The sequence below is a fragment of the Triticum urartu genome, chromosome 3, assembly GCF_003073215.2.
Source record: "Triticum urartu cultivar G1812 chromosome 3, Tu2.1, whole genome shotgun sequence".
In the NCBI taxonomy this organism is placed as follows: domain Eukaryota; kingdom Viridiplantae; phylum Streptophyta; class Magnoliopsida; order Poales; family Poaceae; genus Triticum; species Triticum urartu.
In genome coordinates, this window is record NC_053024.1 from 448,575,742 (window position 1) to 448,603,683 (window position 27,942).

The window sequence follows — 27,942 nt, forward strand, 5'->3', positions numbered from 1 at the left end:
CTGTTTCAAAGTGGCTATCAAGCACTGCTCGGACGTGAAGCTTTCGCTCGCTTTAATGCAATACCACACTACGCCTCCCTCACACTCAAGATGCCCGGTCCACGTGGCATCATTATAATGCATGGAAATATCAAGCGATCTCTGCGCGTCGAAGAGAGTGAGGCTGCCTTGGCCGCCGCACACTAAAGGCGCCCGGACAAACGAAAGCATCCAATAGGTCATCAAGACCTCAGATACAACTAATCAAGTCCGACGCCGCTATTTATACGGAAATAAGTGGTCACACCCCTATTTGTCAATACAAGGGGCTCAACGCGCACAAACAAGTGGCAATTTCTTATCATCTTGAATTATACATGGTTTCTTTAAAAACTATCCTTTTGCACGACAACTTTTTCACTTAACTTCCTCTCTTTTACAGACGATCATCGTGCTACACCCGTCCAGGATACGACACAACGGAGACACAGGCGCAGACGTGCAGCAGGGACCCGCTCCAAGGATTCTTTTTAGATTAAGACCCTGCGTAAACCTTTTTTACTGTCTCTTGTTGATACACATCCACCGTTGAGAAGGATACTGACGTCTTCGCATGTGGCCACGCCAGAACAATGCACGTACCTGGACACACGGGGCTTCTTACAAAGGCCACTATTTAGGCCCGGTTTATACCACAAAGACTGAATACCTTAGGGAGTGTTCGGCTTCGCGAGTTTGGCCCTATATGCATCAGCTCCGAATCATTGTCTTTGGTCAAATGTTGGGTTTGCCCAGCTCCTGTGTTTTGGTGCCTTATGTTCCGCCTTGCCGGCTAAGGTAGCACCAGGAGAGCTACTGCGATTGTGCCCTGGTTCATCTGGACGAGCACCTCAGTAGAGAAAGCCGAAAACTGACTGTCATGATCTAGCGTGAGACTGGTCAACCACTCGATGACCTGCGGGAATGTTAGAATTCCTCCGCCTTAACGAAGGGCCATTTCCCGGCCAGGCATGTACGCACCCCGAGATCGGGAGAATGCGGAGCCACCAGGGGCTATCTAGTAGCCCCACTGTCAAACTCCTATGGCTAAGTGAAAGTGCTAAAGCATTATAGTCTGGTTGCCTCGCTCGCTCCGCCATCACCTCCTTAATAGGACCAAGACGTTGGGTTAAGTGTGAATGCGTGTTTTTGCGAGCACCTCCGCATTATATGCGTGAGGGTAGAAGCCGACGACTGCAATCTTTCAGGTTATACACATGTATACATAAACGGCCGCCCAGGAGGCATCATATTACTTTCAGGCAAAAGTATAAAAATAGCCTTATAAAAATTTATAAAAGAATTTCGCTTACAATGAGATTACATATCACTCAAACATAATATTTTTTGAGCACTGGGTCTCTATCAAACAGGCACCCTCAAGAACCTCTTCAAAGTAGTGCTCGGCAGCCTTTCGACCTATAGCCGAATCCCGTGTTGCAACATTGGTAGCATCCATCTCTGCCCAATATGCCTTAACACGGGCAAAGGCCATCCGTGCGCCCTCTATGCACGCCGACCTCCTCATCGCATTAATGCGCGACACCACATCAAGGACCTGCTGCACCAAGCTGAAATAGCTGTTCGGTTTTGACCTTCCCGGCCATAGCTGATCCACAACAGACCTCATAGAGAGTCCGGACAACCTATTTAGTTCGGCCCATTCGGCTAATTGGCCAGTCAATGAAAGTGGACGCTCGGGAGAATGGAATTGTCTCCAAAACAGCTGGTCTACTCCACGGTCCGTCTGACCCTGGAAGTACTTGGCCGCATCGACGGCGCTCGCCGCCAAATCCATATACACATCCTCCGAACTCCACAGTCGATCCAGAGGGGCATACCGTGGATCTCCGAATTTCCTCCGCAACATAAAAGATTTTCCAGCTACAATATCCCCGGCTTCCCGCAGCTCCTCCTTCTTTGCCCTCATAGCAGAGCGGAGATCCTTTTTCGTCGCAGCAGCCTTATCAAGGTCCGATGCCTTTGCTTGGTTTTCCTTTTCAAGAACCCGGCAACGGTCGGCGGCGGCTTTTAATTCTATAGCCATCTTGGCCATCTTGTCTCAGGTCTTGCCATGCGCGGCCTTCTCGGCTTGCAACTCTTCGGCCGCCTTCACAGCAGCCGCATTATCCAACCTCGCTTGTTCCTTGGCTCAGGCAAGTTCTGCCCGCAAGGCTTCAACAATGGCAGCTCCATCTGCAGTCACAACATATTAAAGATACTGGCATCATGCTGCTCTTCTTATGTGGCATCTACCAGATATTCACACTTACCCTGTGCCTCGTCAAGCCTTTTGTTAACAAGCTCGATGTCGGCGTCTGCCGCATCCAATTGCCACTCTAAATGGGCGAACTCGCTAGTCCGGCTAGCCACCGGAGCTTCCATCACCTGCACATAGAGGCAGTATGGTTATTTCCTAGGAATATGATCCTCTGTTCTTCGTCGTTTCCGACGACAACCAGAGTCTCAGGGGCTACTATCTACACAGGGCACACCTAGCATGTGCAGGATTATTGTACATTCTTTTACATACCTCAAAGCCTGTCAGTAGACTCATAAAAGCTTCATGCAATCCGCTTTCGGCGGAAGATATTCTCTCCATCACCGTATTAATCATCACACGGTGTTCATCTGAGATGGCCGCTCGCCCCACCAACTCCCTCAGAACATCCGATCGCACACTAGACGGTGTCGGACTCTTTTTTCTGCTCTCTTCGGGAACCGGACACTGGGAGCTTCGGGGGTCAATGGGATTATCTTCTGGCCTCACCGTACTCGGAGAGGCCCTCCGCGACAACACTTCAGGGTTGCCCGCTTCTGGAGCGGAGGAATCCGGAGGAGGCGTTTCGCTCTCCATCATCTCTGGAAGAAGATCCCCCGAAGATGAGCTCATTTGAGAGGGGCTAAGGCCCGAACAGCAAAAATATATGCGGTGGTTATTTCCTCAGAAGAAAAAGATGGCATATCTGTACTATTCAAAGTATTTCGGGTCACTCACGACTCGAGGGAGAATTGATCCCCCCGCAGACTTTGTGCGGCAACAGCGCCCCCCAAGGTAGGACCCTCTGTGGGAGACTTCTTCTCCCGTTTGGAAGCTTCGGCTTCCGAATCCCCGGGCGCAGTCCTTTTCCTCTTCTGGTTGCCTTCCCTCATGGAGACGCTCGCTCCCTCAGCTAGAATAGGCAGCGTTGGGGGCCCGCGTCCGCCCGCATTATCCTCCACAGTATCTTCCTTCAAGGGCTCCGGGCAAGGTGCGGTCTGGAGCATCTTTTCCAATACCGGGTTTTCCAAACCCTCAGGGAGGGGGGCCAAACACCGAATCAACTTCGCCTTTGTTAGCCAATCCTGGTCAAAAAGCAAACTCTCAGAAATAACTTCGTAACGAAGTAGAGAGAGTATGTTCGGCCGGAAGATGCCTTACCTGTTCGGCAGTGCGGTTACTACTCAGGCCCACGTCCTCGGTGACTTCCGGACACTCCACCTGAGGTCCGAAGAATGACTTGTACATCTCCTCGTGTGTTAGGCCGAGAAAATTCTGAACGCACGCGGTCCCTCGGATTGAACTCCCACAGGCGAAGAGGCCGGCGTTTGCAAGGCTGGACTTGACGAACCAGCATAACCTGTGTTACCACAACCAAACTAAAATCTCCATTGAAGAGACCTCGAATGCGGCCTTGCAGTATAGGCACGTCCTTGACTGGACCCCAGCTCAGACCTCTGCTGATCCATGACATCAGCTGTGGTGGAGGGCCCGAGCGGAAAGCAGGGGGGCCGCCCACATGGCACTTCTAGGAGCCGTGATGTAGAACCACTCCTGTTGCCACAATTCAGACACCTCTGGGATGGAACCTTTGGGCCACGGAGCTCCCGTCATCTTGCGTATTGAGGCACCTCCACATGCTGCATGTTGCCCCCCGACCATCTTCGGCGTCACTTCAAAAGTCTTGAGCCATAGGCCAAAGTGAGGGGTAACCCGGAGGAAGGCCTCGCACACGATAATAAATGTCGTGATATGAAGAAAGGAGTCCGGAGCTAGATCATGAAAATCTAGCCCGTAGTAAAACATCAAACCCCTGACGAAAGGATCCAGGGTAAGGCCTAGACCTCGGAGGAAGTGGAAAACGAACACGAAGTTCTCGTTGGGTTCGGGGGTGGGGACGTCCTGCCCTCGGGGAGGCAGCCGATGCAAAATCTCGGCGGTCAGATATCTAGCCTCCCTCAACTTCTTGATGTCTTCTTCCGTGACGGAGGAAGCCATCCATCGGCCTTGAAGGCTAGATCCAGACATGACTGGAGGTTCGGAGCACCTGACCTGAACTTCGGGCGTTTGAGCTTGAGGTGGGGGAAGTATTCGATTGAGCACGGAAGGGAAAAATAAAAGCCTTGTCCCCTTTATAAAGAGGGTGAATATCAAGCGTCCTCTCCGTGTCCGTTTAGACTTGCCTATAATCTAGGAGTCCTAGAAGCGGTTGGTTTACCCACGCCCGTATTGATGAGAATCCCGAGATAAGGGGACACGGTCTCTGCTTTAACAAGACGTGCCAAGGAAACCACCTCGCATAACACGCTGAGGTGGGATAATGAAACGACTCGGATAAAGGCTTGGCCGTGGTGTGTCACGCTACGGAATACGTCAGCAGATTAGATTGGTGTAAATATTATTCTCTCTGTGGCAATATGTGGAAACTTATTTTGCAGAGCCGGACACTATCTTTGTGTTCAAAATCTTCTACGAAGTACTTGGAGGAGGAACCCGCCTTGCAATGCCGAAGACAATCTGCGCGCCAGACTCGTCGTCATTGAAGCCTGGTTCAGGGGCTACTGAGGGAGTCCTGGATTAGGGGGTGTTCGGATAGCTGGACTATACCTTCAGCCAGACTCCTGGACTATGAAGATACAGGATTGAAGACTTCGTCCCGTGTCCGGGAGGGACTTTCCTTGGCGTGGAAGGCAAGCTTGGCGATACGGATATGAAGATCTCCTACCATTGTAACCGACTCTATGTAACCCTAACCCTATCCGGTGTCTATATAAACCGGAGGGTTTTAGTCCGCAGGACAATATAGACAACAATAATCATACCATAGGCTAGCTTCTAGGGTTTAGCCTCCTCGATCTTGTGGTAGATCTACTCTTGTACTACCCATATCATCAATATTAATCAAGCAGGACATAGGGTTTTACCTCCATCGAGAGGGCCCGAACCTGGGTAAAACTTCGTGTCCCTTACCTCCTGTTACCATCCGGCCTAGACACACAGTTCGGGACCCCCTACCCGAGATCCGCCGGTTTTGACACCGACAGGGATGCTTGATACGTCTTCAATGTATCTATAATCTTTTATTGTTCCATGCTATTATATTATCCATCTTAGATGTTTTATATGCATTTATATGCTATTTTATATGATTTTTGGGACTAACCTATTAACCTAGAGCCCAGTGCTAGTTTCTGTTTTTTCCTTGTTTTTGAGTTTTACAGAAAAGGAATATCAAACAGAGTCCAAATGACCTGAAAATTTACGGTGATTTTTATGGGCCAGAAGAAGCCCCCGAAGCAAAAGAGTTGGCCCAAAAGAGTCCCGAGCCAACCACAAGGTTGGAGGGCGCGCCCTCCGTCCTTGTCGTTGACTCATGGAGCCCCCTGACTTGTTCTCGACGTCAAAAATTCCTATAAATATAGAAACCCCCAGAAATAAACCTAGATTGGGAGTTCCGCTACCGCAAGCCTCTGTAGCCACCAAAAACCAATCGGGACCCTATTCCGGAACCCTGCCGGAGGGGGAAATCATCACCGGTGGCCATCTTCATCATCCCGGCGCTCTCCATGATGAGGAAGAAGTAGTTCAGCCTTGAGGATGAGGGTATGTACCAGTAACTATGTGTTTGATCTCTCTCTCTCTCTCGTGTTCTTGATTTGACACAATCTTGATGTACCGTGAGCATTGCTATTATAGTTGGATCTTATGATGTTTCTCCCCCTCCTCCTTCTTCTAGTGGATTGAGTTTTCCCTTTGAAATTATCTTATCGGATTTAGTCTTTAAGGATTTGAGAACACTTGATGTATGTCTTGCACGTGCTTATCTGTATTGACAATGGGATATTCACGTGATCTACTTGATGTATGTTTTGGTGATCAACTTGTGGGTTTTGTGACCTTGTGAACATATGCATAGGGGTTGGCACACGTTTTTGTCTTGACTCTCCGGTAGAAACTTTGGGGCACTCTTTGAAGTTCTTTGTGTTTGTTTGAATAGATGAATCTGGGATTGTGTGATGCATGTCGTATAATCAAACCCGCGGATACTTGTGGTGACATTGGAGTATCTAGGTGACGTTAGGGTTTTGGTTGATGCATGTCTTAAGGTGTTATTTTAGTACAAACTCTAGGGCTGTTTGTGACACCTATAGGAATAGCCCAATAGATCGATCAGAAAGAATAACTTTGAGGTGGTTTTGTACCCTACAATAATCTCTTCGTTTGTTCTCCACTATTAGTGACTTTGGAGTGACTCTTTGTTGCACGTTGAGGGATTGTTATAAGATCTAATTATGTTATCATTGTTGAAAGAACTTGCAATGGTGAAAGTATGAACCATAGGCCTTGTTTCGAAGCATTACAATACCGTTTTCGCTCACTTTTACAACTTACTACCTTGCTGTTTTTATATTTTCAAATTACAAAAAACCTATATCTACTATCCATATTGCACTTGTATCACCATCTCTTCACCGAACTAGTGCACCTATACAATTTATCATTGTATTGGGTGTGTTGGGGACACAAGAGACTCTCTGTTATTTGGTTGTAGGGTTGTTTGAGAGAGGCCGTCTTCATCCTACGCCTCCCACGGATTGATAAACCTTAGGCCATCCACTTGAGGGAAATTTGCTACTGTCCTACAAAACTCTGCTCTTGGAGGCCAAACACAAATCTACAAGAAGAGTGTTGTGTAGTAAGCATCAAAGCACAAGGTTGTGTAGTAGACATCAAAGCGCAAAGGGTGCCGTTCCATAGGCTTCACTCGAAGCAGCTTGTGTATGTATAGGTTTGAGCATCACTTTGGAAATGTGAACTATGATTCACCTAGATCCCCTTTAATAGTATGATTTTTTCTATGACTCTAAAGTAAAAAAGAAAGAAACTATGAAAACAAAGTCTTCACATCAATTTCTTCAGAGGCCGTACCAATTTCTTCACTTGAAGAAATACATTTTTAGGGTCGTCTTCACTTGGTATTTGGCCCTAGCCTGAGTCTGAGCAATTCCAAATTCACTAGGTCGGAATTTGGAAGAGAGGAAGTCAATACGTAGGTCGAAGTTGCCTCCACAAGAAGGAGAGTCGTTCCCATTGCCAAGGGAGGCACCATGGCATCAGGAAAATAGAACCACCATGCAACACTTGAACTAGTCTTAGAGGTGAGACTATGAATCTATTTTACCATTTATTATTCCACATGTGCACATAAGTTTCCCTCTGAACCTCGTGGTTATTGCAGACTTGAGAACCATTGCAGTTATAGCATAGAATATAAACATTAATTACGAACTTGGAGATAAATAATAACTTCTATTATTGCCTCTAGGGCATATCTCCTACACACAGAGAGACGACATAGGAGGCCGGTGAGCCAAAGCGGCTAGATGGGACGCATCCATCGGGGTGTCAGTGCCATAGTCGCGTTTGCAAGGGGCACAAGCGAGGCATTGGATGTTGGAAAGCGGAGGTTCATGGTCGTCGAGGTCGAAGCTGCACTGCCAAGGGCCGGCGAGCCAGAGAAGCTAGAGGGTGGCACGACCTTTGGAGCATCGAAATCAAAGCGATGCTAGCACATGACGCCAAGGAATACCAAAGAACACGGGTCCAAGGCCATCGAAGCTTCACAATGCTCCTTGGTTTGATCTGTAGGACGTTTTTTTTGCTTTCTAGTACGTTTTCTCAACAGTGGCACCATGAGCAATCTATGAGTAGATGCCTGTTGTGATTTAGAATACATGGCATGTATGGGTATTGCACAAAGATTTGTAGTATATTATATATATATATTATTAAATAAAATTTTGTAGTAGATGAGATCTATTGCTAAATAAAATTGTGGATGTAGTAGATAAGAACTATTGTTAGTAGATTCAATCTATTACACCACAATATATATGACTATTTGTGATGAACTTTACTGATGAATGTTCCTCACAAGTGCCTTAACCTTTAGTGACAAACCATCGAGTCCTCACCAATCTTGTTGCTTCCCTTGAATTTGAGTTTTTCCCGATCTTGACGACATGGTGGAATTTTGCTACAAAGTTCTGGCTATATGTGATCCTTCTATGCTACTCTTAGTATGCTTGTTTAACGGTCAAAGATCTGATATCCCTGTTCTTTGGATTTCTCCCTTGTTAAAAAAAGATGAATTCTCACAAACTAAGAGCATCTCCAGCCGCGCACCCAACAGCCCCCCAAGGCCCTTTTTTATCACCGGCATGAAAAATGGCCCAGTCGCACCCGAGAAGCCCAGTTTTCGCCAGTTAGGGCTGAATATGGCACCGGCGGACCCAGGCCGAAACCGACGCACTGGGGATCGCCTGGGGGTGCCAGGGGAAACATTTTTGGCGCGAAAGCCTGGCGGGCCCACCGAGTCATCGACTAGGCACGCTCATCGTCCTCATCGCCTCAGTTTCCCGCGGGGAATCAATGCGAAGGCTACCGTTGATCAGCCTTCCGTTGATTCCTCATGGGCGATGCAGTGAAGGCGCACCGACGAGCATCCCGTGAAGGAAATATGCCCTAGAGGCAATAATAAAGTTATTATTTATTTCCTTATTTCATGATAAATGTTTATTATTCATGCTAGAATTGTATTAACCGGAAACATAATACATGCGTGAATACATAGACAAACAGAGTGTCACTAGTATGCCTCTACTTGACTAGCTCGTTGATCAAAGATGGTTATGTTTCCTAACCATACACATGAGTTGTCATTTGATAAAAGGGATCACATCATTAGGAGAATGATGTGATTGACTTGACCCATTTCGTTAGCTTAGCACTTGATCGTTTTAGTTTACTACTATTGCTTTCTTCGTGACTTAAACATGTTCCTATGACTATGAGATTATGCAACTCCCGATTACCGGAGGAGCACTTTGTGTGCTACCAAATGTCACAACATAACTGGGTGACTATAAAGGTGCTCTACAAGTGTCTCCAATGGTACTTCTTGAGTTGGCATAGATCGAGATTATGATTTGTCACTCCGATTGTCGGAGAGGTATCTCTGGGCCTCTCGGTAATGCACATCACTATAAGCCTTGCAAGCAATGTGACTAATGAGTTAGTTACGGGATGATGCATTACGGAACGAGTAAAGAGACTTGCCGGTAACGAGATTGAACTAGGTATTGAGATACCGACGATCGAATCTCGGGCAAGTAACATACCGATGACAAAGGGAACAACGTATGTTGTTATGCGGTTTGATCGATAAAGATCTTCGTAGAATATGTAGGAACCAATATGAGCATCCAAGTTCCGCTATTGGTTATTGACCGGAGACATGTCTCGATCATGTCTACATAGTTCTCGATCCCGTAGGGTCCGCACGCTTAAAGTTCTGTGACGATCGATATTATGAGTTTATGTGATTTGATGTGCCGAAGGTAGTTCGGAGTCCCAGATGTGATCACAGACATGATGAGGAGTCTCGAAATGGTCGAGACATAAAGATTGATATATTGGACGACTATATTCGGATACCGGAAGTGTTCCGGGTGATTTCGGAGAAAACCGGAGTGCCGGAGGGTTATCGGAACCCCCCGGGACAAGTAATGGGCCACATGTGCCTTAGTGGAGAGAGAGAGGGCCGGCTAGGGCAGGCCATGCGCCCTCTCCCCCTCTGGTCCGAATTGGACTAGGGAAGGGGGGCAGCGCCCCCCTTTCCTTCTCCCTCTCCTCCTTCCTTTCCCCCTCCTAGTAGGAGTAGGAAAGGGGAGTCCTACTCCTACTAGGAGGAGGACTCCTCCTCCTGGTGCGCCCTGCAAGGGCCGGCCTCCCCCTTGCTCCTTTATATACAGGGGCAAGGGGCCATCCTAGAACACACAAGTTGATCATTGATCTTTCTTAGCCGTGTGCGGTGCCCCCCTCCACCATAATCCACCTCGGTCATATCATAGCGGTGCTTAGGCGAAGCCCCGCGTCAGTAGCTTCATCAACACCGTCACCATGCTGTCATGCTGATGAAGCTATTCCCCGAAGCTCTTCTGGATTGTGTGTTCATGGGACATCACTGAGCTGAACGTGTGCTGAGCGCGGAGGTGCCGTACGTTCGATACTGAGGATCGGTCAATCGTGAAGATGTACGACTATATCAACCGCATTGTCATAACTCTTCCACTTATGGTCTACGAGGGTATGTAGACAACACTCTCCCCTCTCGTTGCTATGCATCACCATGATCTTGCGTGTGTGTAGGAAAATTTTGAAATTACTACGTTCCCCAACAGTGGCATCCGAGCTAGGTTTATGCATAGATGTTATATGCACGAGTAGAACACAAGTGAGTTGTGGGCGATACAAGTCATACTGCTTACCAGCATATCATACTTTGGTTCGGCAGTATTGTTGGATGAAGCAGCCCGGACTGACATTACGCGTACGCTTACACGAGACTGGTTCTACCGACGTGCTTTGCACACAGGTGGCTGGCGGGTGTCAGTTTCTCCAACTTCAGTTGAACCGAGTGTGACTACGCCCGGTCCTTGTTGAAGGTTAAAACAGCACTAACTCGACGAAATATCGTTGTGGTTTTGATGCGTAGGTAAGAACGGTTCTTGCTCAGCCCGTAGCAGCCACGTAAAACTTGCAACAACAAAGTAGAGTACGTCTAACTTGTTTTTGCAGGGCATGTTGTGATGTGATATGGTCAAGGCATGATGCTATATTTTATTGTATGAGATGATCATGTTTTGTAACGGAGTTATCGGCAACTGGCAGGAGCCATATGGTTGTCGCTTTATTGTATGCAATGCAATTGCCCTGTAATTGCTTTACTTTATCACTAAGCGTTAGCGATAGTCGTAAAAGCAATAGTTGGCGAGACGACAATGATGCTACGATGGAGATCAAGGTGTCGTGCCGGTGACGATGGTGATCATGACAGTGCTTTGGAGATGGAGATTAAAAGCACAGGATGGTGATGGCCATATCATATCACTTATATTGATTGCATGTGATGTTTATCCTTTATGCATCTTATTCTGATTGATTGACGGTAGCATTATAAGATGATCTCTCACTAAAACTCAAGGTACAAGTGTTCTCCCTGAGTATGCACCATTGCCAAAGTTCCTCATGCCGAGACACCACGTGATGATCGGGAGTGATAAGCTCTACGTTCATATACAACGGGTGCAAGCCAGTTTTGCACACGCAGAAATACTCGGGTTAAACTTGACGAGCCTAGCATATGCAGATATGGCCTCGGAACACTGAGACCGAAAGGTCGAGCGTGAATCATATAGTAGATATGATCAACATAGTGATGTTCACCATTGAAAACTACTCCATCTCACGTGATGATCGGACATGGTTTAGTTGATATGGATCACGTGATCACTTAGATGATTAGAGGGATGTCTATCTAAGTGGGAGTTCTTAAATATGATTAATTGAACTTTAATTTATCATGAACTTAGTACCTGATAGTATTTTGCTTGTCTATGTTGTTTTAGATAGATGGCCCATGATGTTGTTCCGTTAAATTTTAATGTGTTCCTTGAGAAACCAAAGTTGAAAGATGATGGTATCAATTACACAGACTGGGTCCGTAACTTGAGGATTATCCTCATTGCTGCACACAAGAATTACGTCCCGGAAGCACCGCTGGGTGCCAAACCCGTTGCAGGAGCAACGCCAGATGTTATGAACGTCTGGCAGAGCAAAGCTGATGACTACTCGATAGTTCAGTGTGCCATGCTTTACGCTTAGAACCAGGACTTCAACGACGTTTTGAACGTCATGGAGCATATGAGATGTTCCAGGAGTTGAAGTTAATATTTCAAGAAAATGCCCGGATTGAGAGATATGAAATCTCCAATAAGTTCTACAGCTGCAAGATGGAGGAGAATAGTTCTGTCAGTGAACATATACTCAGAATGTCTGGGTACCATAACCACTTGACTCAACTGGGAGTTAATGTTCCCGTTGATAGTGTCATTGACAGAGTTCTTCAATCACTGCCACCAAGATACAAGAGCTTCATGATGAACAATAATATGCAAGGGATGGATAAGACGATTCCCGAGCTCTTCGCAATGCTAAAAGCTGCGGAGTTAGAAATCAAGAAGGAGCATCAAGTGTTGATGGTCAACAAGACCACTAGTTTCAAGAAAAAGGGTAAAGGGAAGAAGAAAGGGAACTTCAGGAAGAACAACAAACAAGTTGCTGCTCAAGAGAAGAAACCCAAGTCTGGACCTAAGCCTGAGACTGATTGCTTCTACTGCAAAGGGACTGGTCACTGGAAGCGGAACTGCCCCAAGTATTTGGCGGATAAGAAGGATGGCAAGGTGAACAAAGATATATGTGATATACATGTTATTGATGTGTACCTTACTAAAGCTCGCAGTAGCACCTATGTATTTGATACTGGTTCTGTTGCTAATATTTGCAACTCCAAACAGGGACTACGGATTAAGCGTAGATTGGCTAAGGACGAGGTGACGATGTGTGTGGGAAATGGTTCCAAACTCGATGTGATCGCTGTCGGCACGCTATCTCTACATCTACCTTCGGGATTAGTTTTAGACCTGAATAATTGTTATTTGGTGCCAGTGTTCAGCATGAACATTATATCTGGATCTTGTTTGATGCGAGACGGTTATTCATTTAAATATGAGAATAATGGTTGTTCTATTTATATGAGTAATATCTTTTATGGTCATGCACCCTTGAAGAGTGGTCTATTTTTAATGAATCTCGATAGTAGTGATACACATATTCATAATATTGAAGCCAAAATATGCAGAGTTGATAATGATAGTGCAACTTATTTGTGGCACTGTCGTTTAGGTCATATTGGTGTAAAGCGCATGAAGAAACTCCATTCTGATGGACTTTTGGAATCACTTGATTATGAATCACTTGGTACTTGCGAACCATGCCTCGTGGGCAAGATGACTAAAACACCATTCTCCGGAACAATGGAGCGAGCAACAGATTTATTGGAAATCATACATACTGATGTATGTGGTCCGATGAATATTGAGGCTCGCGGCGGATATCGTTATTTTCTCACCTTCACAGATGATTTGAGCAGATATGGGTATATCTACTTAATGAAACATAATTCTGAAACATTTGAAAAGTTCAAAGAATTTCAGAGTGAAGTGGAAAATCATCGTAACAAGAAAATAAAGTTTCTACAAATTAACCGTGGAGGAGAATATTTGAGTTACGAGTTTGGTCTTCATTTGAAACAATGCGGAATAGTTTCGCAACTCACGCCACCTGGAACACCACAGCGTAATGGTGTGTCCGAACATCGTAATCATACTTTACTAGATATGGTGTGATCTATGATGTCTCTTACAGATTTACCGCTATCATTTTGGGGTTATGCTTTAGAGACAGCTGCATTCACGTTAAATAGGGCATCATCTAAATCCGTTGAGACGACGCCTTATGAACTATGGTTTGGCAAGAAACCAAAGTTGTCATTTCTTAAAGTTTGGGGCTGCGATGCTTATGTGAAAAATCTTCAACCTGATAAGCTCGAACCCAAATCGGAGAAATGTGTCTTCATAGGATACCCAAAGGAGACCGTTGGGTACACCTTCTATCACAGATCCAAAGGCAAGACATTTGTTGCTAAGAATAGATCCTTTCTAGAGGGGGAGTTTCTCTCGAAAGAAGTGAGTGGGAGGAAAGTAGAACTTGATGAGGTAACTGTACCTGCTCCCTTATTGGAAAGTAGTCCATCACAGAAATCGGTTCCTGTGACACCTAGACCTATTAGTGAGGAAGCCAATGATGATGATCATGAAACTTCATATCAAGTTACTACCGAACCTCGTAGGTCACCCAGAGTAAGATCCACACCAGAGTGGTACGGTAATCCTGTTCTGGAGGTCATGTTACTTGACCATGACGAACCTACGAACTATGAGGAAGCGATGATGAGCCCAGATTCCGCAAAATGGCTTGAGGACATGAAATCTGAGATGGGATCCATGTATGAGAACAAAGTTTGGACTTTGGTTGACTTGCCCGATGATCGGCAAGCCATCGAGAATAAATGGATCTTCAAGAAGAAGACTGACGCTGTGTAAGTGCATCTAGTGCCCCTTAGTGATTTTGGTGTATTGAAGACTTATAGGTTAAGGGACTAATGCGTGTGTGAGTGTACACAGGCTTATAAGTCTATGAGGAGTTTGATATTTACAGGAAAAGTCGACCCCTAAAAATGAATATCTTCGACTGAAGATTTTGGTATTTCTGAAGACTTTCATGAAGACTTTGAAAGTGAAGAAATTGGTGTGTCCGTGAAGACTTGATATTCATGCAAGGAATATGAAGCTTGAAGACTTTCGTTTTCATAGTTTTGTTTTTCTCTTTCTTGAGTCATAGGAAACACCGTACTGTTAAAGGGGGTCAAGGAAATACTAAGGAAAATTTTCCATGTGATGCTCAACTCAAAATCCTACACCTACCAATCCCTTCGAGTGAAGCCATTGGAAATCTCATACAGTTCAGTCAATTTCTTCAGTGACAGAGACGAAGTTCTTCTGGTCTCTGAGGAATTTGTCCTGACTGAGGAGTTAGGAATTTGCCAAAGCGGATTGCCTACACAGTGAGGAACATGATAGCCCTGAGGATTTTAGTACTCAAAATTCCGACCGTTGTTGTGCTATGCGCCAGCTGTTCCAAAATATCTATCCACCTAACGGTTATATCATTGAAGGGCATTTATGTCTTATCATGTCGAGCTGCTCCCTAGGCTATAAATAGCCGCCCCCTACAACCACTAGCTGGGAGAGGCTACTCCGAAAGAAACTGACACTTGTCAATTTAGAGCAACCCATCCTCCGAGGACTTTGAGCGAAAATCATCAAGTGAGGAAAAACCAAAAACCCAAACACCTACAAACCCCAAGTGATTGAGCATCACTGAAGAGATTGATCCTGAGTGGATCCGACGCTTGTTAACTTTGAAGACTGTGCTTCTTCCAGACGGTTAGGCGTCATGGTCTAGAGCATCCAAGAGGAATTGTGGATCGCCGGGTGACCAAGTTTGTGAAGGTTTGGAAGTCACCTGAAGACTTACCACGAGTGATTGGACGAGGTCTGTGTGACCTTAGTTCGAGGAGAATACGGTGAGGACTGGGTGTCTTGGACTAAGTGTCCTTGACTGGGTGTCCGGGACTATGTGTCCTCGAGTTTAAATACTCAGCCGCTCCAACCAGACGTACAACTGAGACAGCAGTTGGAACTGGTCTACCAAATCATTGTCTTCACCGAGCTTACTGGTTCTATTTCCTCAACTCTTTCATTTCCTCATAACTGTGCTATATGTTTGTTCATATCTGTGTTTGAAGACTTTAACTAAAGAGTTTCTCAATCTCCTCAGTTCAATTTCTTCAGTCTGTTTGTCTTTATCCTGTGTTATCATGTGATTACGCTTCCTGTACTCTGTGCCTGTCTTCATTTCATCATGATGACTATGCTTGTATTATGTTATGTTTACCTTTGAGTACTTATTCCACTGCTAGTAGTTCTTCGCTAAGGAACTTCCTCATCGGCAAATTCCTCAGTGAAGAATTTCATAAAAATCGCCTATTCACCCCCCTCTAGTCGATATAACGCACTTTCAATTGGTATCAGAGCGAGGTACTCCCTTGTTCTGTGTGATTTTGGTTTAATCGCCTGGAGTTTTAGTTATGTCGACCGCAGGTATGACGAAGGTGACATGCCCCATCTTTGACGGTCACGAGTATTCCAAGTGGAAGGCCATGATGAAGAAACGCCTCATGGCGATGAACAGCGAGTTCTGGACCGTTACTGAGATTGGCCTGACTGATCTGTGCAAGATGGAGGATGCTGATGACATTCACAAGTATAGTCTTCTCAACCTCACGGCGAAGAATGTCATCTGTTCCAGCCTGTCACAAAATCAGTTCAGGAATATCATGCATCTCGATCATGCGAAGCTCATCTGGGACCGTCTCTCTGAGGTCTATGAAGGTCATCGAACTTGTCATGATCCTTGGTTTGAGGACTTCAAGGAATCTCTCAAAACGATGACATTCGAACCAGAATCATCATCTTCTGCATCATGCCTTATGGCAAAAGATGCTGAGGTAACTGAATGCTACCTATCCGAGTCCAGTGATGATGAATCTGGTGATGAATTTGGACCCAGCTATGTTAAACTTGCTTCCCTTGCTACTAAACAACAAAGAGGTTTGGAAAAAGTTCACTATATGCTAAACAAGAGCGATGATATGTTGGGTGAGGAAATGGATCAGTCAAAAGCTTTGGCTGAAAGTCTTCAGAGACTTCATACTAAGTATGACAACCTTCAAGATCAACATAACACTCTCTTATCGGATCATGAGAAGCTTTCTTATGAATTTCTTCAAAGAAAGCAAGACCTTGAGAAGCTAAGAGTGAGTTGTGAAGATCTTCAGAAGGAGTGCGATTCATTACTTGCTCAACAAATCAGTGCATCTCAGGACGAATTTGTTCCTCCATGCTTGAAGTGCATTGAACGTGAATCTGCTAATTCTTCACCTGAATGTTCAAATGCTGCTAATGTTTCAAATTGTTCACATGCCTCTGTTATCACTAATTCCTCATCTGAGGGCATTGCTAGTATCACTGACGATGCAGGGCTGAAGGAATTGTACACGACAGGCATGTACAAAAGTCTCAAAGGGCATCAGGCTCTTTGTGATGTGCTTAAAAAGCAAATCCTCAACAGGAACCCTAGGAAAGAGGGTATCGCCTTTGAGAGGAAACTCAATGCTGATGGTACATATTGGAAGCCTGAGCAGTACCCCAAAACTACATGGGTTGCTGCAAAGGGACCTCCAGTTGATCCATCTAACTTATCTGGATTTGCATATGAATCTCCTCATTCTGATGATGAGTCAATTGACTCCAACTATATGCTATTCAAAAATCAGAATGGTGAAGTATTTGCTAGATATGTTGGCACTAACTGTAGGAACGGCTCCCCTGTGAAGAAAATCTGGGTTCCCAAAAGATGCCTTGAAAATCTTCAGGTGAATGTCATCATGACGCCACCTGTGAAGAATAGGAACCCCAGATCAAATTCTTCATATGGACCAAATTCTTCATATGGATCAAAGTCCTCATATGAACATCATTGTGCTAACCCGTCTGTTTCACAGGGAAGATCTAAGGATTATGGATATGTGCATTATTCTTCAAATCATTATGTCCATAAGTCCTCGAAGAATTTCTCTACTTACTCTTATGCTTACTCTAACCCCTCTTATGTGAAACGAAATGGACTGGCTTCTATGCCATCCTTCTCGTATGGAGCTCACAGAATGATGAACTCTTTGCCACCCCTTCAGATGTGGGTGGTGAAGAAAAAGAACTGATCTCTTCTGCAGGGTCAGGTCTCCAGACGCACATAATCGTCTAAAGAATTTGCTGGAGACTTGAGCAAGCCTGAAAGGACGCGGGCTAATCATGAAGAAATGAACTTTCATTTCTCACGTCCTCATATTGCTTTCTCAGTTATTTTACTTGATGAAATTGATCTGATGAATTGATGTCATATTCTTCACTAATGAAGTATATGAGTTTGTAAGCTGCACTAATTCATCTGCAGGATGATCAACCTAAAGCCACTGAGTGGGTACTTGATAGTGGATGTACAAACCACATGACTGGTGACAAGAATCTATTTATGGATGCTCCATTATCACTGTCACATCTGAAGCATATCATCTTTGCTGACAAAGGCAAAAGTAAGGTATTGGGTCTAGGTAAGGTTGCGATTACAAAGGATCGACACATGGACAAAGTCATGCTTGTTGAGTCCTTAGGATACAACCTTATGTCTGTCTCAATGCTTTGTGATCTCGATATGGTTGTTGTCTTTGGCAAGTACCGTTGTGTTGTGGTTATGGAAGCTGACAATTCCAAAGTCTTCGAAGGCTTTAGGAGAGGAGACCTGTATATTGTTGATTTCTCTACAGGACCACAACCAGCCGTGTGCTTACTTGCAAAAGCTTCAGAAGGCTGGCTCTGGCATCGATGACTTGGTCATGCAGGCATGAGAATTTGCACACGCTTGTGAAGAAGAAGCATGTCATTGGCATCGAGAATGTCAAATTCCTCAAGGATCACCTATGTGGAGCCTATGAAGCTGGGAAGATGACCAATGCCAAGCATCTAGCGAAGACTATCATTGTAACGCCCTCGATGCGGCTATAGCTCCCACGTGTCGAGGCACGACTTAGAGACATAACCACATTGAAAGCAACGTCGCAAGTTAGGCAATCTTCACAACATCCCATGTAACATAAATAATAAAGGGGAGATACATAGTTGGCTTACACTCGCCACATCAATCAAGGTACATAAATAGCATTACAACATTCAAACACTCATGGCCCGACTACGGCGCCAAAATAAGAGATAACCCAACATGCGACACGGTCCCGATCACCCCCAACTGGGCACCACTACTGATCATCAGGGAAAGACACGTAGTAACGGCGTGAGTCCTCGTCGAACTCCCACTTGAGCTCAAGCGCGTCACCTAGAGAAGAATCATCAGGCCCTGCATCTGGTGTAATAGTAATCTGTGAGCCACAGGGACTCAGCAATCTCGCACCCTCGCGATCAAGACTATTTAAGCTTAATAGGAAAGTCAAGGTAAATATGTGGAGCTGCAGCAAGCGACTAGCATATATGGTGGCTATCCTGTTCGCAAAAGAGAGCGAGAAGAGGAGGCAAAGCACGAGCGAGTAACTAGAGGATAACCTGCGCAAGCATTACTCCAACACCGTGTTCACTTCCCGGACTCCGCCGAGAAGAGACCATCACGGTAACTCACACTGTTGATTCATTTTAATTAAATTAAGGTTCAAGTTATCTACAACCGGACATTAACAAATTCCCATCTGCCCATAACCGCGGGCACAGCTTTCGAAAGTTCAAATCCCTGCAGGGGAGTCCCAACTTAGCCCATGACAAGCTCTCACGGTCAACGAAGGAATAGACCTCCTCCCGAGACGTTCCGATCAGACTCGGTATCTCGGTTCTCCAAGACACTTCGACAGGTTAAAACAAGACCAGCAACACCGCCCGAATGTGCCGACAAATCCCGATAGGAGCTGCACATATATCGTTCTCAGGGCACACTCAGATAGGTCAAGCTACGAGTAAAACCAACCCTCGAGTTTCCCCGAGGTGGCCCCGCGGGCTGCCTGGTTCGGACCAACACTCGGAGGAGCACTGGCCCGGGGGGGTTTAAATAAGATAACCCTCGGGCTCCGGAAACCCAGGGGAAAAAAGGCTAGGTGGCAAATGGTAAAACGAAGGTTGGGCATTGCTGGAAAAGCTTTAATCAGGGCGAACTATCAAGGGGTTCCCATTATAACCCAACCGTGTAAGGAACGCAAAATCCGAGAACATAACACCGATATGACGGAAACTAGGGCGGCAAGAGTGGAACAAAACACTAGGCAAGAGGCCGAGCCTTACACCCTTTACCAAGTATATAGATGCATTAAGATAACATGGCAATATAATGATATCCCAACAAGTAGATAAATGTTCCAACACGGAACGGTCTCCAATCTTCACCTGCAACTAGCAACGCTATAAGAGGGGCTGAGCAAAGCGGTAACATAGCCAATCAACGGTTTGCTAGGACATGGTGGGTTAGAGGTTTGACATGGCAATTTGGGAGGCATGATAAGCAAGTGGTAGGCATCGTAGCATAGGCATAGCAAAAGAGCGAGCATCTAGCAAAGCAAAGATAGTAGTGATTTCGAGGGTATGATCATCTTGCCTGCAAAGTTGTCAGAGTTGACTAGATCCTCGAAAGCAAACTCAACGGGCTCCTCGTTAGCGAACTCGTCTCCCGGCTCTACCCAAACAAGACAAAGAAGCAAACAGAACACAATCAACCACGTGCAAGGATCAAACAACATGATGCAAGGATGGTATGCTATGCGGGATGCAATATGGGATGCATATGCAAGATTTGACAAGGAATGAATGAACCTGGCCTCAACATGGAAATCCAAGTATTCCACTGGAAAGATGAGATGAAATCGCTTGAAAACAATATAAAGAACGCCGGAATCGGAGTTACGGTTTGGAAATGACAAGCAATTCAAATATGGCCACGTTATGCGATTTACAGCAAGTAGCCAACTAGATGCAACAACATGAACATGCTTCAGCAACCAAACATGGCATAAAAATACATGGCAGGAATCCATTCATGATGCTTAACAAAAGTCTAGCACTGAGCTACGGCCAATTCATCCATTAACAGGTTCAACCAAGCATGGCAAAAATGCATTTGACAAACAGATTTCAGACTTAATGAAATCAACACTTGTTTGAAATTTCAGATCAGATAGCACTCTTCGGAACATGAATACTATATTCTACAGGAACTGAACATGGCAAAGAAAAGCATGGCATGGAGCTACTCAAAGAGCTTAACAAAATTCCCTTAGTGACCTTGAGCCAAAAGGGATCAGAAAATACATTTGCAAGCATGTGAACATGGCAAAAACATAATCAGTTCTCAGACTTAGTGAAAACTGGAGCATGCTGAAACAGATATCAAGTAGGCATGTTTACGAGCTCGATGCACTCACTACAGAGCAAGTCATGACAATCTAAGCATGCACCCATCAAGAATACACAAAATACAAGCTAGACATGGCAAGAACAATACCGTAGCATGCACGGATCAACTACAACATCCTCGGCAAAATTGCTAACAAGTAGACAATCTGCCCAGATTCACGAAATGACAAAAGTAGAGCTCGATTGACTCAAGCTAGGGTGCTCCATAATTGCAAACAAAGACATGGATGGATAGAGCACTACAATATTAACAAAACATCCTTACTGATCATCCTCAAAAGAGGCACGGATCACTAGGAAACAACATGAACATATGGCCATATGAGATAACCAGCTCAAGGACTTAGTGGAAATGCTAAGTCCCTGAAATCAGCATTAACAAATGCCTCACTTTGCAAGCTTGTGCTAGTCACCACACACACCACAAAAATACATGGGTTGCACCTCTGGAAAGATGGCAAAACCCTTAACAAAACATATGTAGAGCACAGGGGCATATCATGCACACAATAATCATGGCAAAAATGACAAATAACTAATTGGAGCAGCAGATCTGACAAATATCTCAAATAGCACTCTTCTAACAGCATTTCGGGCATCAAGATGAACTCAAATGAAAATGATACAATGAGATGAAATGATGTACTCTCTGAGACGAACATTTTGATATGCTATATGCCCAAAACGGAGCTACGGATGCAAAGATACAACATGATGAATAGGGCAATATGAACTAGGGTTTCGGGAGAAAGTCAACCCAAACGTCCAGATCCAGATCCGGTGCACGGGAACCGAGGTCGCCAGAACAGTACGCCGAAGGTCGCCGGAGATGGCCGGAGGAGTCGGGGCGGCCGGCTTAGGGTGCGGACGTGGAGGAGGAAGCCGGAGGCGGCGCGGTGGCGATGGCGCCCATGGCGGTGCGGCGAGGCAGAGGTGGCCGGCGGCGGCCGGGACGGGGAAGAGGCGCGCGGGAGCCGGGCCGGGAGGGCCTCCCGCGGGCTCGCCGGGCCGGTGGCGCGGGGCGGCGGCGCCTGCCACGTGGCGCGACGGGAGAGGGCGAGGGGACGGCGGCGGACGTGTCCGGCCGGGGACGGACGTGTCCGGCCGGCGTGAGGTGTTTTTTTAGGGTTTCGAAGAGGGGATCCTAGATTTGGAATGGGGGAGGTATATATAGGCATAGAGGGAGCTAGGAGTGTCCAAATGAGGTGCAGTTTTTGGCCACGCGATCGTGATCGAACGCTCTAGATGATGGAGAGGGTTTTGGTGGGTTTGAAGGAAATATGCCCTAGAGGCAATAATAAAGTTATTATTTGTTTCCTTATATCATGACAAATGTTTATTATTCATGCTAGAATTGTATTAACCGGAAACATAATACATGTGTGAATACTTAGACAAACAGAGTGTCACTAGTATGCCTCTACTTGACTAGCTCGTTAATCAAAGATGGTTATGTTTCCTAACCATGGACAAAGAGTTGTTATTTGATTAACGGGATCACATCATTAGATGAATGATCTGATTGACATGACCCATTCCATTAGCTTAGCACCCGATCGTTTAGTATGTTGCTATTGCTTTCTTCATGACTTATACATGTTCCTAATGACTATGAGATTATGCAACTCCCGTTTGCCGGAGGAACACTTTGTGTGCTACCAAACGTCACAACGTAACTGGGTGATTATAAAGGTGCTCTACAGGTGTCTCCAAAGGTACATGTTGGGTTGGCGTATTTCGAGATTAGGATTTGTCACTCCGATTGTCGGAGAGGTATCTCTGGGCCCTCTCGGTAATGCACATCACATAAGCCTTGCAAGCATTGCAACTAATGAGTTAGTTGTGAGATAATGTATTATGGAACGAGTAAAGAGACTTGCCGGTAACGAGATTGAACTAGGTATTGAGATACCAACGATCGAATCTCGGGCAAGTAACATACCGATGACAAAGGGAACAACGTATGTTGTTATGCGGTCTGACCGATAAAAGATCTCCGTAGAATATGTAGGAGCCAATATGAGCATCCAGGTTCCGCTATTGGTTATTGACCGGAGACGTGTCTCGGTCATGTCTACATTGTTCTCGAACCCGTAGGGTCCGCACGCTTAAGGTTTCGATGACAGTTATATTATGAGTTTATGCATTTTGATGTACTGAAGTTTGTTCGGAGTCCCGGATGTGATCACGGACATGACGAGGAGTCTCGAAATGGTCAAGACGTAAAGATCGATATATTGGACGACTATATTCGGACATCGGAAAGGTTCCGAGTAATTCGGGTATTTTTCGGAGTACCGGAGAGTTACGGGAATACGTATTGGGCCTTATTGGGCCATACGGGAAAGAAGAAAAAGGGCCTCAAGGGTGGCTGCACCCCTCTCCTTGGTCTGGTCCGAATTGGACTAGGGAAGGGGGGCGCCCCCTTCCTTCCTTCTCCTTTTCCCTTCCTCTTTTCCTATTCCATATGGGAGGTGGAATCCTACTAGGACTAGGGAGTCCTAGTAGGACTCCACACTTGGCGCGCCCCCTCCTAGGGCCGGCCTCCTCCTCCCTTGCTCCTTTATATACGGGGCAGGGGCCACCTCGAGACACAAGTTGATCCACGTGATCACATTCTTAGCCGTGTGCGGTGCCCCCTTACACCATAATCCTCGATAATATTGTAGCGGTGCTTAGGCGAAGCCCTCCGACGGTAGTACATCAAGATCGTCACCACGCCGTCGTGCTAACGGAACTCTTCCCCGACACTTTGCTGGATCGGAGTCCGGGGATCGTCATCGAGCTGAACGTGTGCTAGAACTCGGAGGTGCCATAGTTTCGGTGCTTGATCGGTCGGGCCGTGAAGATGTACGACTACATCAACCACGGTGTGCTAACGCTTCCGTTGTCGGTCTACAAGGGTACGTAGATCACACTCTCCCCTCTCATTGCTATGCATCACCATGATCTTGCGTGTGCGTAGGAAATTTTTTAAAATTACTACGTTCCCCAACAGTGGCATCCGAGCCTGGTTTTATGTGTTGATGTTATATGCACGAGTAGAACACAAGTGAGTTGTGGGCGATATAAGTCATATTGCTTACTAGCATGTCATACTTTGGTTCGGCGGTATTGTTGGACGAAGCGGCCCGGACCGACATTACGCGTACGCTTACGCGAGACCGGTTCTCCCGACGTGCTTTGCACAAAGGTGGCTAGCGGGTGATAGTTTCTCCAACTTTAGTTGAACCGAGTGTGGCTACGCCCGGTCCTTGCGAAGGTTAAAACAGAACCAACTTGACAAACTATCGTTGTGGTTTTGATGCGTAGGTAAGATTGGTTCTTGCTTAAGCCCGTAGCAGCCACGTAAAACTTGCAACAACAAAGTAGAGGACATCTAACTTGTTTTTGCAGGGCATGTTGTGATGTGATATGGTCAAGACATGATGCTAAATTTTATTGTATGAGATGATCATGTTTTGTAACCGAGTTATTGGCAACTGGCAGGAGCCATATGGTTGTCGCTTTATTGTATGCAATGCAATCACGCTGTAATGCTTTACTTTATCACTAAGCGGTAGCGATAGTCGTGGAAGCATAAGATTGGCGAGACGACAACGATGCTACGATGGAGATCAAGGTGTCGCGCCGGTGACGATGGTGATCATGACGGTGCTTCGAAGATGGAGATCACAATCACAAGATGATGGTGGCCATATCATATCACTTATATTGATTGCATGTGATGTTTATCTTTTATGCATCTTATCTTGCTTTGATTGACGGTAGCATTATAAGATGATCTCTCACTAATTATCAAGAAGTGTTCTCCCTGAGTATGCACCGTTGCGAAAGTTCTTCGTGCTGAGACACCATGTGATGATCGGGTGTGATAGGCTCTACGTTCAAATACAACGGGTGCAAAACAGTTGCACACGCAGAATACTCAGGTTATACTTGACGAGCCAAGCATATACAGATATGGCCTCGGAACACGGAGACCGAAAGGTCGAGCGTGAATCATATAGCAGATATGATCAACATAGCAATGTTCACCAATGAAACTACTCCATCTCACGTGATGATCGGACATGGTTTAGTTGATTTGGATCACGTAATCACTTAGAGGAATAGAGGGATGTCTATCTAAGTGGGAGTTCTTAAGTAATATGATTAGTTGAACTTAAATTTATCATGAACTTAGTCCTAGTAGTATTTTGCAAATTATGTTGTAGATCAATAGCTTGCGTTGTTGCTTCCCTGTGTTTATTTTGATATGTTCCTAGAGAAAATTGCGTTGAAAGATGTTAGTAGCAATGATTCGGATTGGATCCGTGATCTGAGGTTTATCCTCATTGTTGCACAGAAGAATTATGTCCTTGATGCACCGCTAGGTGACGGACCTATTGCAGGAGCAGATGCAGACATTATGAACGTTTGGCTAGCTCAATATGATGACTACTTGATAGTTTAGTGCACCATGCTTAATGGCTTAGAATCGGGACTTCAAAGATGTTTTGAACGTCATGGAGCATATGAGATGTTCCAGGAGTTGAAGTTAATATTTCAAGCAAATACCCGAGTTGAGAGATATGAAGTATCCAACAAGTTCTATAGCTAAAAGATGGAGGAGAATCGCTCAACTAGTAAGCATGTGCTTAGATTGTCTGAGTACTACAATCGCTTGAATCAAGTGGGAGTTAATCTTCCAGATAAGATAGTGATTGACAGAATTCTCTAGTCACCATCACCAAGTTAGTAGAACTTCGTGATGAACTATGATATGCATGGGATAACGGAAACGATTCCCAAGCTCTTCGTAATGCGGAAATTGACGAAGGTAGAAGTCAAGAAAGAGCATCAAGTGTTGATGGTAGACAAGACCACTAGTTTCAAGAAAAGGGCAAAGGGAAGAAGGGGAACTTCAAGAAGAACAGCAAGCAAGTTGCTGCTCAAGTGAAGAAGCCCAAGTCTGGTCCTAAGCCTGAGACTAAGTGTTTCTACTGCAAAGGGATTGGTCACTGGAAGCGGAACTACCCCAAGTGATTGGCAGATAAGAAGGATGGCAAAGTGAACATAAGTATATTTGATATACATGTTATTGATGTGTACTTTACTAGTGTTTATAGCAACCCCTCAGTATTTGATACTAGTTCAGTTGCTAAGATTAGTAACTCGAAACGGGAGTTGCAGAATAAACAGAGACTAGTTAAGGGTGAAGTGACGATGTGTGTTGGAAGTGGTTCCAAGATTGATATGATCATCATCGCACACTCCCTGTACTTTCGGGATTAGTGTTGAACCTGAATAAGTGTTATTTGGTGTTTACCTTGAGCACGAATATGATTTGATCATGTTTATTGTAATACGGTTATTCATTTAAGTAAGAGAATAAATTGTTGTTCTGTTTACATGAATAAAACCTTATATGGTTACACACCCAATGAAAATAGTTCATTGGATCTCGATTGTAGTGATACACATAATCATAATATTGAAACCAAAAGATGCAAAGTTAATAATGATAGTGCAACTTATTTGTGGCACTGCCGTTTAGGTCATATTGGTGTAAAGCGCATGAAGAAACTCCATGCTAATGGGTTTTTGGAATCACTTGATTATGAATCAGTTGATGCTTGCGAACCATGCCTCATGGGCAAGATGACTAAAACGCCGTTCTCCGGAACTATGGAGCGAGCAACTGACTTATTGGAAATAATACATACTGATGTATGAGATCCGATGAGTGTTAAGGCTCGTGGCGGGTATCATTATTTTCTGACCTTCACAGATGATTTGAGCAGATATGGGTATATCTACTTAATGAAACACAAGTCTGAAATATTTGGAAAGTTCAAAGAATTTCAGAGTGAAGTGGAGAATCATCGTAACAAGAAAATAAAAGTTTCTACGATATGATCGTAGAGGTAAAATATTTGAGTTACGAGTCTGGCCTTCAGTTAAAACAATGTGAAATAGTTTCACTACTCACGCCACCTGGAACACCACAGCATAATGGTGTGTCCGAACATCATAACCGTAGTTTATTAGATATGGTGCGATCTATGATGTCTCTTACCGATCTACCACTATCGTTTTGGGGTTATGCGTTAAAGACAGCTGCATTCACGTTTGAAAGGGCACCATCTAAGTCCGTTGAGACGACACAATCTGAACTATGGTTTGGCAAGAAACCAAAGTTGTCGTTTCTTAAAGTTTGGGATTGTGATGCTTATATGAAAAAGTTTCATCCTGATAAGCTCAAACCCAAATCGGAGAAATATGTCTTCATAGGATACCCAAAGGAGACTATTGGGTACACCTTCTATCACAGATCCGAAGGCAAGACATTCGTTGCTAAGAATGGATCCTTTCTAGAGAAGGAGTTTCTCTTGAAAGAAGTGAGTGGGAGGAAAGTAGAACTTGATAAGGTAATTGTACCTTCTCCCTTATTGAAAAGTAGTTCATAACAAGAAATTTGTTCCTGTGACTACTACACCAATTAGTGAGGAAGACTAATGATGATGATCATGTAACTTCAGATCAAGTTAATATCGAATCTCGTAGGTAAACCAGAGTGAGATCCGCACCAAAGTGGTACGGTAATCCTGTTCTGGAAGTCATGTTACTAGACCATGACGAACTTGCGAACTATGAGGAAGCGATGATGAGCCTAGATTCCGCGAAATGGCTTAAGGCCATGAAATCTGAGATGAGATCCATGTATGAGAACAAAGTATGGACTTTGATAGACTTGCCCAATGATCAGCGAGCCATTGAGATTAAATGGATCTTCAAGAGGAAGACGGACGCTGATAGTAGTGTTACTATCTACAAAGCTAGAATTGTCGCAAAAAGGTTTTCGACAAGTTCAAGGTGTTGACTATGATGAGAGTTTCTCACTCGTATCTATGCTTAAGTCTGTCCGAATCATGTTTGCAATTGCCGCATTTTATGAAATCCAGCAAATGGATGTCAAAACTGCATTCCTGAATGGATTTCTGGAAGAAGAGTTGTATATGATGCAGCCGGAAGGTTTTGTCGATCCAAAAGGAGCTAACAAAGTGTGCAAGCTCC